Source organism: Thamnophis sirtalis, unplaced genomic scaffold (assembly GCF_051295495.1).
Source record: "Thamnophis sirtalis isolate CommonGarterSnake01/CBP01778 unplaced genomic scaffold, rThaSir2_p1.2 scaffold_2, whole genome shotgun sequence".
In the NCBI taxonomy this organism is placed as follows: Eukaryota; Metazoa; Chordata; class Lepidosauria; order Squamata; family Natricidae; genus Thamnophis; species Thamnophis sirtalis.
In genome coordinates, this window is record NW_028261382.1 from 177,968,775 (window position 1) to 177,981,672 (window position 12,898).

Below are 12,898 nucleotides of genomic sequence, written 5' to 3' on the forward strand. Positions count from 1 at the left end.
TATTCTAGCATTTAAAGTCCTCCCATGCTTTCCCTTTTGACCTCATTCCTTTACCTCTCGATGGTTGGTCAAAGGGAAGCGGCAGCAATCAGTTCTCTCTGAGTCCCGCTCTTCCTTAAGGGCCATTCTTTCTCCCAGAGAACCTCTTTGGTTCATGCAGGGCTGGCTTTTCTTATGGGACAAAACTTACTCCCAGCCGATTCCACTGAGCCAAGCTGGCGCAGTGGTTAGAGTGCAGCACTGCAGGTTACTTCAGCTGACTGCTAGCTGCACTTCGGCAGTTCAAATCTCACTCAAGGTTGACTCAGCCTTCCATCCTTCCAAGGTGGGCAAAATGAGGACCCAGACTGTTGTTGGGGGCAATATGCTGACTCTGTAAACCATTTATAGAGGGCTGTAAAAGCATTATGAAGCAGTATATAAATCTAAGTGCTATTGCTATTCAATGGGGACCCACAAAGAGGGCAGAAGAGGGTTTTTGAGAAGCCTCCACTGAATTGGAGGTAACTGGGCCTTGTGTGAATCAAACTTCGTCCCTTTAGTATGTTTTCTCCTTAAATCTCAGCAACTTCCCAGATTCCTAAAACCAGAGGTGGGTTCCTACCGGTTTGGACCTGTTTGACTGAACTGGTAGTAACCACATCCCCGAACTGATTCTCTTAGCACCTATGGTGATGCCATCTTGTTTTTGGCTTCTACGCATGCACAGAAGCATCTTTTAGTACTGCGCATGCACGCGCGGTGCACCCCTGATGTGCCGTGAACCAGCAGTAGTGACAGCCGGAACCCTCCCCTGCCTAAAACTGCTCTCGATCCAGATCAGGCAAGGGTCCAATAAACCAATACACACAGAGACCCTGTATCCAGGCTGAATCTTGAGGTCCAGAGCAGGGAAAGGGGAAAAAAGGGACTGCTAGGATTTTTCTTGTATCAAATTGAGCCACCATGGCAGAAAGCAGAGACAGAGTGTTAAAAGTATGTAAAATTAATTTTTAAGATTAGTATTGAATAATAATGTTCTTAAAGCAGATGGTTAGTTACGTTCTTACCTGTGCAGCAATATATCAAATTCTATGAGTCTCTGTAAATTCGTGTTTGCTGCAGTCTTAATAAACTGCAACCTTCTGCCAGAGGGTCTAATCCTATATCTCATCATTAAGAGGCAGCTGTATCACTCCTTCCCCCTGGCTAGGATGGTCATTCTTCTTTTTTCTTTTCATGTTCCTCTCCCATTTCTTTAATATATCAGAAATGCATTTTTATTATTACTATTAAGGGACTACCCTGAAGGCTGGTCAGATTACTGTCGCTCCTTCCGTGGGCTTTTCTTCTGCTCATGTCTGAGTTCCCTTCCCCTTCTTCACCCTGGCTTCGTGCCTGCAGAGATTGGTTTCATAGGTTCACCATCGTGGTCTTAGAACAATTTCCGTGCAGCATATACACAATAATGATCCATTTACTCCTAATGTAAAGATAAACATCCCTCATTTTTATCATTTGCATAGAGAATCTTAATATACCTTGCAAAATGCCTCCCCGTCTCATGTTCTTGAGATAGATAAGTTTTGGCCAAATATAGTTGTAGAAATGGATCATCATCATCCTAACATGATGTACATCTTGAGCTGAGCTGGGGGTGAACAATTGTGGCACAATTTGTAACCCTGAAGCTGAACATAACCAACCAGCCATGTAGCTGTGTCTTCTTTGAGCGCCAGACAGAAAGAAAAGTAAGAAAAGTTATGAAGCCTCTGCGTGGCTGACATAGATGACTAGTGGCTGCGCTCGGCTCCATGGGTCAGAAACCACAGAGGTCTTTGTAAGTGATACCGATGCCTAAAAATAAGTAGCACGAAATGGAAAGTTCCCCTGTTTCAAATTAAGCTATTTCTGATGTTCCAATGATGGAATCTGTTCTCCAACTTCTGGAAAAGTTTATTTTCCTAATATAATGTAAAGCCATTGTGATTTAGGCTAAACTAGTAATTTCAAGTGGCTTTCATGGCAAAAGTGTGAACGTCATTTGCCATCATCTTCCGGGATGAGTAAGTAGATAGATAGAGTAGACAGACCGACAGAAACAGCTTCCTGTCTTGGAATTTCCTCACAGGTTTCCTATCCAAGTACTAACCAGGCCCAACTCAAACTTTTTTTTAAGATCGGCTAAAGTAAGCTAGATAAATCTTGCTTTCTCCCTCAATCTTTCTCTTATCTCATTTTCAGTATGCTTTAGAATTTCATTCGAATGTCTTTTGTTGTAGGTGTTGTATTTGAACTTAGTAGGTGTTGGGGTGGGGGTTTATGTATTTCTCTATCATTATTTACCCATGTAATATGACTGTATTGCTATTATCCTTCTCATCTTCTCTACTACCTTCTCCTATTGGTATCTTATGATTATATTGCTGTTTGTATGTATACTAGGAGCTTCTGCACTTGAGGCAAATTCCTTGTGTATCCAATCACATTTGGCCAATAAAGAATTCTATTCTATTCTATTCTATATGGTCACCATTTGAACATTTGAAAAAGCAATATATTTTCAATAATTCAATTCAAATAAGAATAAGGAACAAAGTTTAGGCAGGATTTGCAAAAATGCTCAGTTTTGGTGGTCATAATCTGAATTAGCCATAGTCTTATTTCCATACAGTTATTAATCAGCAAATTGTGCTGAATTGAGAGCATTTCCTTTGCAAATAATAAGTTTCTTTATTGATTGTTGTTTTGCTAGCTGCCTAGAAAACTGCACCACAAATACCACACAGCACCAGCCTAATAAAAATAATGCCATTTTTTGATTTAAAAAATGCTGCATAGGTATTTCTTTCCACTGGACTACACACAGCATTTGTAAGTTCCTCTATAACTTTATTTTCCCTCTGGAATTGTTATGCTCACAAATGTCATTTCATGCTTTAGAAAGCAAAGCTGCTCAGGGCCCTTGACCACCTAATAGCCACAACGGGTTGTTGGGGCAGAGACCGAATACCACCATTCTCTGGCCAGGCGGCGTTATCTGAGACCCGAGAAAATTAAGGGAAAAGGATTCCCATAACATTCATCACTGTCTGTAGTTAACAGGAATCGTTTCATATTTTGGAAGAAGGAAGGGAATTTAAGCGAGATCATGTGAATCTCACATTTTTGTTAGCTTTGTTTCTTTTCTTTTAAAGAATGTTTGGATCTTTTAAAAAGCCTTGTAAACCATTGCTTTATAGCAATTTTACTGATAGAGGTCAGCCTCTGATCTCTTATAGCTTTTTCAACCACATTATTCTTAGCCCAAATACTGCTTCATAAGCAGAGATAGTTAAATGTAAGGGTTCCCCTGCACATGTGTGCTAGTCATTCCCGACTCTAGGGGGCGGTGCTCATCTCCATTTAGTGGGCGCGGTTTTGTCGTGGCGCATTTGTCGGGCGCGCATTTGTCGGGTCACACATGACCTCACTTGATTTTCCCTAAATATGATCCTTATTTCTAAAATTCCATATGAAATGAAAGAGACGATTCAATTCACTGAAGGGAAGTTTAGCCTGGAGAAATAAAAAAAAAAAAAACAGATTTGACCAAATTAATAAGAACAGCAAAATAGCCACATTTTCCCTGCCTGCCATCCACCTCTGTTTCCAAAAGAATTCCCTATTGAAACCGATTACTTAATCAAGTAAGATTCAACATTCCAGTTATCTGTTCTTACACATTCTGACTCTACTTTTGATTGACTGTAAGTTAGGTTTCTGTCACTTGGATATGAACAAACAACACTTTTGAATTATGGCTTGTTGATTAAAATATTGATATCAATCTGCTAACCCAATGAAGTTCAGCTGTCATTTACATCCAGTGTTACTAGTCCAGGAGCTGTTGTCAAACTCAGTTAATAGATACTAGATTATAAGCTTACGTTTAATGAAGCCTGAATCAGGTAAGATCCTATGTGAATTTGCAATTTGCTTTAATTTGAATTTGCAGTTCAATCGCATAAAACTCCTGGTATATCTTCAATAATGAAGGAATTCCATGTTTCTTCAGGCAATTGCTTGTGATGCAGAGCACAAACCAAACCATTTTTGTCATTCACTTTATCTGCCCAGTGACTGTATCAGATTGTACAGAGTCAGAGCAAAATATCTCTACATTCTGTCCGAATATTGGTATGTTAAATCAGTTACATGTATCAGGTCCAAGATGAAGCTATGGACACAGGGGGAATACACATATTCAGCTGGTATAAAGATGCATATAGAGAAATAAAATCTATCCATGTATAACAGTACAGAAAATGACTTTTGCTTGTGAATATTTTCTGGAAGGTCATAATTTCTCTCTCTGAATGAAGAATGGTTCTTTAATAATACGTCGTTCTTCTAACACTCTTCCATTCCAAGCAAACGGAAGCCCTTCAGAGATGAATGAAAACCTAAATCACAGGGAACAATAGGAGTTTTAAGTTGATTGATTTCAATAGCCAAGTACTTTAATATATGAAGCTGAATTGGATGGGGGTTGTTAATATTTTAACTTCGGGTGCTTATGGTCGTACATTTTGTAGAATTCTCCAAATAGCAGCAGCCTTGAAATGCATGTGCCAGAACGGTTACCTTCCCTTATATAATTCAGGTTTTTGCCTCTAGAGTAATCAACCCTGGTAGTACAGTGATTAAAGTGTAATATTGCAGGCTGACTCTGCCCACAACCTGGATTTAGATCCTCACAGGCTCAAGATGGACTCGGCCTCCTACTCACCTTGGTCAGTAAAATGGACAATCCCAGCAAATGGAAGACGCCTTTGATGCAGGGGTAAAATGCTACCGGTTTGCACTGGTTCGCGCAAACCAGTAGGGATGATTGTCATTGGTTCTGTGAATCAGTAGTAAAAAAAAAAAAAGCTTCCGAGGATCACGCGGCTCACAGCACATTCGTCGGAAGCTTTTTTTCTGCTTTTTAAAGCATTTTTTCCTGCCTATTTGCCCAAACTGATAGGGAAAAAATGCTTTAAAAAGCGAAAAAAGAGCTTCTGATGATCAGGGAAAAAAATATTTGAAAAGTGGGAAAAAAAGGTTCCATGACAATCAGCTATGCCGTGTGATCGTGGAAACCTTTTTTTCACTTTTAAATATATCTTTAATACATATTCATCCAAACCGGTAGTAAAAAAATGCTTTAAAAATGGGGGCGGGGAGGTTCCCACAATCACATGGCACAACTGAACCTTTTTTCCCACTTCTTAAAACATTTATTACTACTGTAATAGGGAGTAAAAATGCTTTAAAAATTTAAAAACCCTTGGCCACCCCCACCCAGTCACATGGCCACCCCCCCCCCCAAGCCATGCCCAGCAAGCCACACCCAGAGAACTGGTGACAATTTTTTTTTACATTTCACCACTGCTTTAATGCCTTATTTTATCAAAAAAAATATTCATCTGAACATAGTGCTATAATTTATGCACATCTGGTATTGGTTAGTCATTTTACCTGGACATACAGTATGTTAATGACGCATAATAAGAAATATAATTTAAACAATGTTGTTTTCAGATTATAATGAGTTGTGCTAGGGGAAAAGTGCTAACACAATAACATAGAGATCAGCTGTGGATTTTATCTGTAAATAATTTTGCAGAACTGGATTACAGTTTATAAGATCACCAGATAGCTACAGTGTGAAGTAAATAATATACAACACTCAAACATGAACAATATGTGAGACAAGCATTAATGGAATTCATATTGCTATCCAAATTAAAATTATGGGAAGAAACAGGTACATGTTTGACAGAACACAGGGATTATTGTGTGAATTAACACCTAACATGGATGAAGGGATACTATCTGAGTTTTGTGAATTCTGATAAACAGATTTGATTTGCCACTTATGTACAGAGAAGAGTATATATATATATATTCTGCAAATTAGTCTGTCTCCAATGAAATGAAAGTCTTGGCTCAAAAAATGAAGCTGAATTCACAGTTTATTTTAAAATGAAATCTATTTAGACCTGTGGATCTTTCTATGAACATATTTTTAAAAATAGAGAATAAATATTTAAAAGTGAAATTTGGTGTGCAATCACTTTTTTTTAAAAAAATCACAGAATATTATGACAAAAGAATAAGAACGCAGATGAATTGTCATATATTCAGTTACGTAGGCAATCCATTCTTAGCTATGAATCAATATAATGTATATTTTGCAATGTTATGTATCTAGCTTGACATTACTAAATTAGACAGGTAAAGAGATCTCATTTTTTTCCCCTAGAGGAATAAATTTGTATGTTCCAGCAAAATAAATTCCATTGCACCATAAATCAAATTAATGAAAAGTATTCCCTGTTGTTTATCTTTTACTGGTCAAACATTTTTTTAGGTAGGCATTTCATGTGTAATGAAATTTAGGTGAAGCCAGGATTTCTGTAATTTTAAGTACCTGTTTTTAATTCTGCTTTTAGGTGTTTCGTATTTAAGTTGTCATCTCTTGATTGATTTCAGTTAATTGCCTTGAGCACCTTCTGTTGATAAACAAAGATACTTGAGTGAATAAAAGTAAAACTCAAGGCTCTTAGATAAGAAGCTAATAAAAGTCCACCTAGCAACTATGAGTGTCTACAAGTGAGGAATTGGTCAAGATGGCATCAATGGCCATGCAGTTGAAGCCACATCTTTTTATATTGTGGGCACAATACATATAAAAATGGGGTGGGTAAGGATTAGGATTAGGCTTTAATCATACAGTTGAGGGTCCCACATAGACTTTTGGACTTCCATTTCCTGCCAGGGCTTCAGGGAAACTATTTTTATGTCATCTGAAAATGTCTAGTGAGGGAGAACTACATCGAAGAAAGGAATTCCAGGATAAATGTGACTAGTAGACCATAATGCCTTTTCCCTTTTCTCAAGAGTTTATATTCAGCTATAACCATCAATTAAATAAAATTGTGATCAAGTTGCAGTCCAAACCCCACTATTGTCTTATCGATGGCAGATGTTGATTTTGTTCCTCAGCCTCCATGAGATTGTTGCATTATACTGTATATAATGACATTTTAGGCTATGAGTGTAATATGGAAGAATTTCATTTTGTTTATATTTGTATGCCACCCAGAGTCCCTCTGTGAGGGAGATGGACAGTTTCTAAATTTGATATATAAATAATAAATATATAAAAATAAAAAGAAGATGAAAGATATAAAGATATAAACAGGACGTTGTAGTGCAGGAACATTGGAATTAGTGATGTAGACCAGAATTTACCAGCCAGCTTGAAATCCACACATCTTAAAGTTTCCAAGGTTGAGAAGTACTGATGTAGCTCATCAGAGTTAGGTGGAGCTCCAGCCATGACAGTGTAGGATGTTTTTCGGTAACTATGAAAAAGAACGTAGATTGAGATAAATCATGTCTGCAGAGTTCTGTAAATGATTTTCTTTCTAATGTTCAGTCTGAAAGTTTTGTAGTTAATGGGGTTTTAACAGCACTACAAATAGGGGCACCCCCCAACTTGGGGGAATCATGGAGATCATTTAAATGTCAATAAATAAATAGAACAATTTGGGGGGCAAAAGCCAAATAAAAATTGAACACATTCAGTGGCTATTTAACACTTGGCAGATCTAGGGGGTGGGGGGTGAGAATAGAAGAAGAAAGAAATTGTATAGAATGGGATACCAAATATTGGACTGAAATATTCTTTGCTGTAACGTGTGTTGCAACTTTTGCTTTTTCTCTATAATGTCTAGATTCACAATTGTGTTTTGCCCTTGTAATTTTATGCTATAATGCCCATCTACTCTTTGCATTAATGAATGGATATTTACCGTGATTCCCATTTTCTAACAATGATGCAATTCTGATTTCTTCAGAAAACACTGACTGTAAAAAGTGGAATGTCAACTACATTACTTTATATGTTCCGGGGGTTCAAATGCCTGTTTTTGAGGTTGCCAAACGCTGAGGTGAAAAGTGGAAACTCTTGATAACTTTATAGCTTCATAACAACATTGAAAATATTTCTGTCAAATATGTAAAAGTAGGTTGAACGGCAAGCACAAAAAATATGTATGAACCTTAATATTATTTTCCACAAATAATATTTCCCCCTTTCAAATGGTCTCATTCATATATTAATACATTAATGTCACAGTGGAATGTCTATTCAGGATTAACTGATAATAGGTAATAGGTCTACTAAACAAGCCGTGGTATTTGAGAACTAAAAAAAACCTCACCAAAAGGGATAGATTTTAAGTGAAAAAGAATTCCTTTCTCTTCTTGCTACATCCATGCCTTGGTGGTGCAAACGGATGGCAAACCGTTAAGGTTTATTGCTTGGCTATTTTTTTTTAAATCTGTCCAACTCTAGACCAGTTTCCTAACAGTAAGTAAGTCAGAAAGAAATCTACTGGGACAATTCTTCTCCCTACATTGGCCCCACATTTCTTATCTGAAAGAGATTCCCGTCTGGAAGATTTAGTATTTCATTTTTGCTTCTCTGATTTGTGTGCCCTTTCCCCAACTGAGCTCATTGGCTTTTCATGGCCCTTCATTTTCAAGAGGTTCTTCAAATTGCCAGAAGCTGGGAATAGGCTGACAGGAGATGGATGGCTCCACAAGGAACTCCCTGGCCTTCTTCTTCTGCCGTTTCTGCAAATCGTCCAGTTCAGCCCACGGCTGGAGCCAAGAGGAGCAAGGGGCACTAGTCAGCTTTTCAATACCAGGATGTAACTGAGCCACTTCATCTGACGGCCACAGATTCATGTTGCTAGGTCAGCGCACTAGTTGGCATTTAAAAAATCTAGCTGGCGACAATCACTGAATGACCCAAGTAGAAACATGAGTCCATGTACATCAGGAGCTTCGTTTCGATAACCATATGCAATTGATAACATTGTTGCTGCACCAAAAATAGTAGTCACCACCTTTAATCTTTTGCAGGGGAGACTATTATATCCGGCTCCGTTCTCCTGGCTCCCCTCAGGCCTCCTTCTCAAGGACAGGACCACCATGAAAATAATGGTGGTGGTTTGTCACCTAGGCAAAGCTCAAGCTTATCTCTGAAAGCATTGATACATTGATAATCACAATGGCTTCTTGCTTGCATGGATGTTACCTTGGAAGTACATAATCACCTTCTTGCTGAAGAATCTCTTCAAACTGCTTTAAGTGAACCATTTACTTCACACCTGGATTGCAGATCTTAATTATTTCCTGTATTTCCTCCTGTAACTTCATGGCAGCTGCCTGCAGATTATGTTTCGATGTTTTCACTTTATCCCACAGTTTTTATCTCTCTGTATGTAGCTTTTTACAAGGTTTAGCAACCTTTCAGGTAGTTAGCATCATTGTGCAATTACACATTTTCCAGACACTGGAAAATAAAAATAAAATAAAATAATACAAATTTAAAACAAATGAACAAAATGGCACAGATTTTGCAAGATTCTTATGCAAGAATCTGTAGTTACTGAAATTTGTGAAATGTTGGCCATGTTTTTGTTTTTATTTCATTTTTGAGGTAACCGCATTGGGATATTTTGTGTGTTATCACTAATAAACAGTCGGGGTGATGTTTGGGAATCCAAAACTGTACTTTCTAATTCTGTGAAATACAATTTCCAATGGGTTGTTCTATTCTGATGGTCCCACACCATGGGGCAGAATGGGGTGGCTGTTTATGCTAGAATTCCTAAGAACAAAATCTGCCTACATCTATAACCTAGACAAGAAATGAACTTCCTGTTCATCCTGTTGGTTCCCCAAACCTTGAGCATTAGTATAGGCATCTGAATCTTTAATGACTGACACTGGATGTGCTTCCTACATTTCCAGCTTTATATCTTTATATTTTTCTTCCTTCCCATCACTCCCTACCTGCTTGTTTGATTGGTTGTCTTGGGGTTTATTTTTGGGATTAGGTCCTAAAGATTGTTCATCTTCCTACCTCAGTTTTGGTTTACAGCTCTTCATATAAGCTGAGTTAGTCATTTTCTGAATACATTCTTCTCAGTTCTTGTGAGGTGCAGCTCATACTTTGCCAGAAGCCCTTCATGTATGTAATGTCGACCATGGTCTAGGAATCCAAAGTTCTCTTGGTGGCACCCATCCCTTAAGCCGGTGGTTTATTTCTAAAATCCTTGTTCTTTCACTGGATGTTAACCTTTTGTTGAAAGTACAGATGAAAACACCACCTGTGCTCACAACTCCTTCACTTTCTGGCCAGGTTGTTTATAGTCTCTTGATCTTGTGTTCAGGTTCATTGTAGTATTCTTCTTCCCCACATGAAAGAGAAGAAGAGACCTGTGGGCTTGATTATTTTAGTAAAGCTCTCAGCCACATCTTTTAGTTCAGTTTAGTTTATTGATTAGCCCAGAGGCCCTATCAAAATACTGACTTCCAAACACAAATTGTTAATAACATCCTATAAAATGGTTTAAAATGAGTTAGAATAAAATACAATAATTTAATATATAGATAAGTAAAATAAGATAAAATTGTATTTCAGTATCATCCCTACAATCTACCCCTATCACTCCCACATATGCTGATCTCAACTCAACCATTTACCTCAAGTACTGTGACGTATTAAATGTTGTATTCAAATTCTGGTCAACATAAGGTATGTTGTATTGATATGGGGTTTCCAATGGGTCATTCGCTTAATATATGAACCAAGGAACCTGTCTCTCATCCTCTTATGCAAACAACAATCAAATAGTATGTGAGCCAAATCTTCTACCTCTGCCGCTCCGCAAATGCAGAGTCACTCATTGTAGGGTATAGAATGGAATCTCCCATATCTGACCATTGCATCCAGATGCTTGAACCTTGCTCACGTAAATATCTCCCTAAGATCTTTTGGCAATTGTAACTTTAAGCTAAAACTTTAAGCTAAAGCTTTCTTCCAGGGGTAGGAAAGAAAGTTGACTGTGAAGAAAATGGCTGCCCAATGAACCTGGCCAATCAAAAGCACTTGTTTATCAGTAGATGGATTACATTCGCAGGATGCTGTCCAATCTTTCATTGGGTTGTTTGTAAGACACAAGATATTCATGCAAGTAAATATGTGTTACAAGATGGTGGTTGACTTTGCAGTTGCCACGTTCCTACTGTATTTAATGATTTAGTAAAATACTTTAAAAAGGAAACTTGATGAGCACAAATTGGGTATTTTGGAGCACATCAATATGATAATTTTCTGGCTCTGACATAAATGCAAGAAGGATATAATACGGCTACAAAAACCCCCCAAATGGGATGCCTCCCATTTTTGGAAACTCTTTTTAAAGCAGGTTTTCAGTCATATTCTTGTCCTTTATTGCCACATGAGTTCTAGTGTTTATTTTGGCTTTCAAATAATTCATTTGTTTTAATGGTTTCTTGGTTCAATTTTTTTAGCTCCATTTTCTGCATCTTGCTATTTTTATTATGCTGTTTTCTGTCATATACCTCTTAATTAATATGATTCCTCCCACAGATGGAATATCAGTTTTAAAATAAAATAAGCGGCATGCACATTAGCTTGCAGTTAGTGATGGGTTAAAATGTTTCATTTGAATCAGATTTAGTTATGCACTTAGTAAAGTAAGCGTAAATATCAGTGCTCCATAAAAATGAGAGGAGATTCACTAATTTCATAAAGTATCCTGGCAGTTATGGACATTAAGTTGCAAATTATTCAGTATATACAGGTTGCGTTAAAAAGAAACCACCCTACCCACCCCAAAAATCCTATGCTCTAATTAAAATAAATGTCTCACCCAGCTTGACCCCAGTAGCTATGCTTTGGAAATAAATCTATATCAGATTAAAGTTAATGTAACACAGAAGAGCATTTTTAGAATGAAATTATTATTTCATTGGTCTGATCAGTAGCTTTTGAGATCTATATTTACCAGTTTTAAAGTAAAACATGCACACATGCATTTACACACAGAACATATTAATTCAAAGGATGCATTTTAGCAATGGTTATAATTTTTTTCAGATTGTGTAAAGTCATCTTAAACTAGGGCACCTCCCTTGGTCATGGAACTGTGCAGACTCTTAGTTTAAGCTATCACTACTTATGTGAAGTATGCTTTCATCAATAAAGTTTATTAGTAACATATTCAGCAAAATGCAGAGATTGCCCATCCAGAAGTTCAATAAACACAAAAACTGGATCATTCAATTTAACCCAACCCAATCCAATTAGTCAATCAGCATATGCAAAAGAATTCCCCTTCCCTATTTAAATCATTCATCCTCTTTTGTCTCATGTTGATATTCTGATACACGGCAGTGGAAAACTGCTCCTTTTGCTTGGATACAATTCAGTGCCTCTGCAATCACTAGTAACAGAAAGAACCAAGAGATGTTGCCCAGTTCCTCAGCAGTTAGCAAAGCCTGGTTATCATCTCAGAAGCTATGCAGGTTTGGTCTTAGTGCTTTCATGGAAGACCATCTGGTAATGCCAGGATTTGGGGCTAGAATAGAAATTTGAAAAAAAAAAAATCCCAGAGGAATACAATGGCAAGCAACTTCCATAAGACTGCCAAGAAAATTCTAAGGCTATAATGATGAGGAATCAGTCTTGACTAAGGATAAGTTTAATTCCAGAAAGCAGCTGTCTCTGACTTGGAATTTCAATCAAAACAGCTTAAAAGTCTTCCTGTAACACATCTGCCAATTTTGGATTCACCTGCAGACAGCATTGATCTGATGCCTCTTTTTTTAAAATGACTGGAGAAAAGGTTAGATAAATGACAGTGATTTTCCTACGTCCCAGAGCTCCTCCACTTCCATGGAATCAATGCTACACGTAGAGGGTCCATAATCTGACTTGGGACTTTGTCTGAATCTGCCGTGAGGGAAAGCACTTCAGAACTGGTTTTGACCCAGGACAGACAGCTGT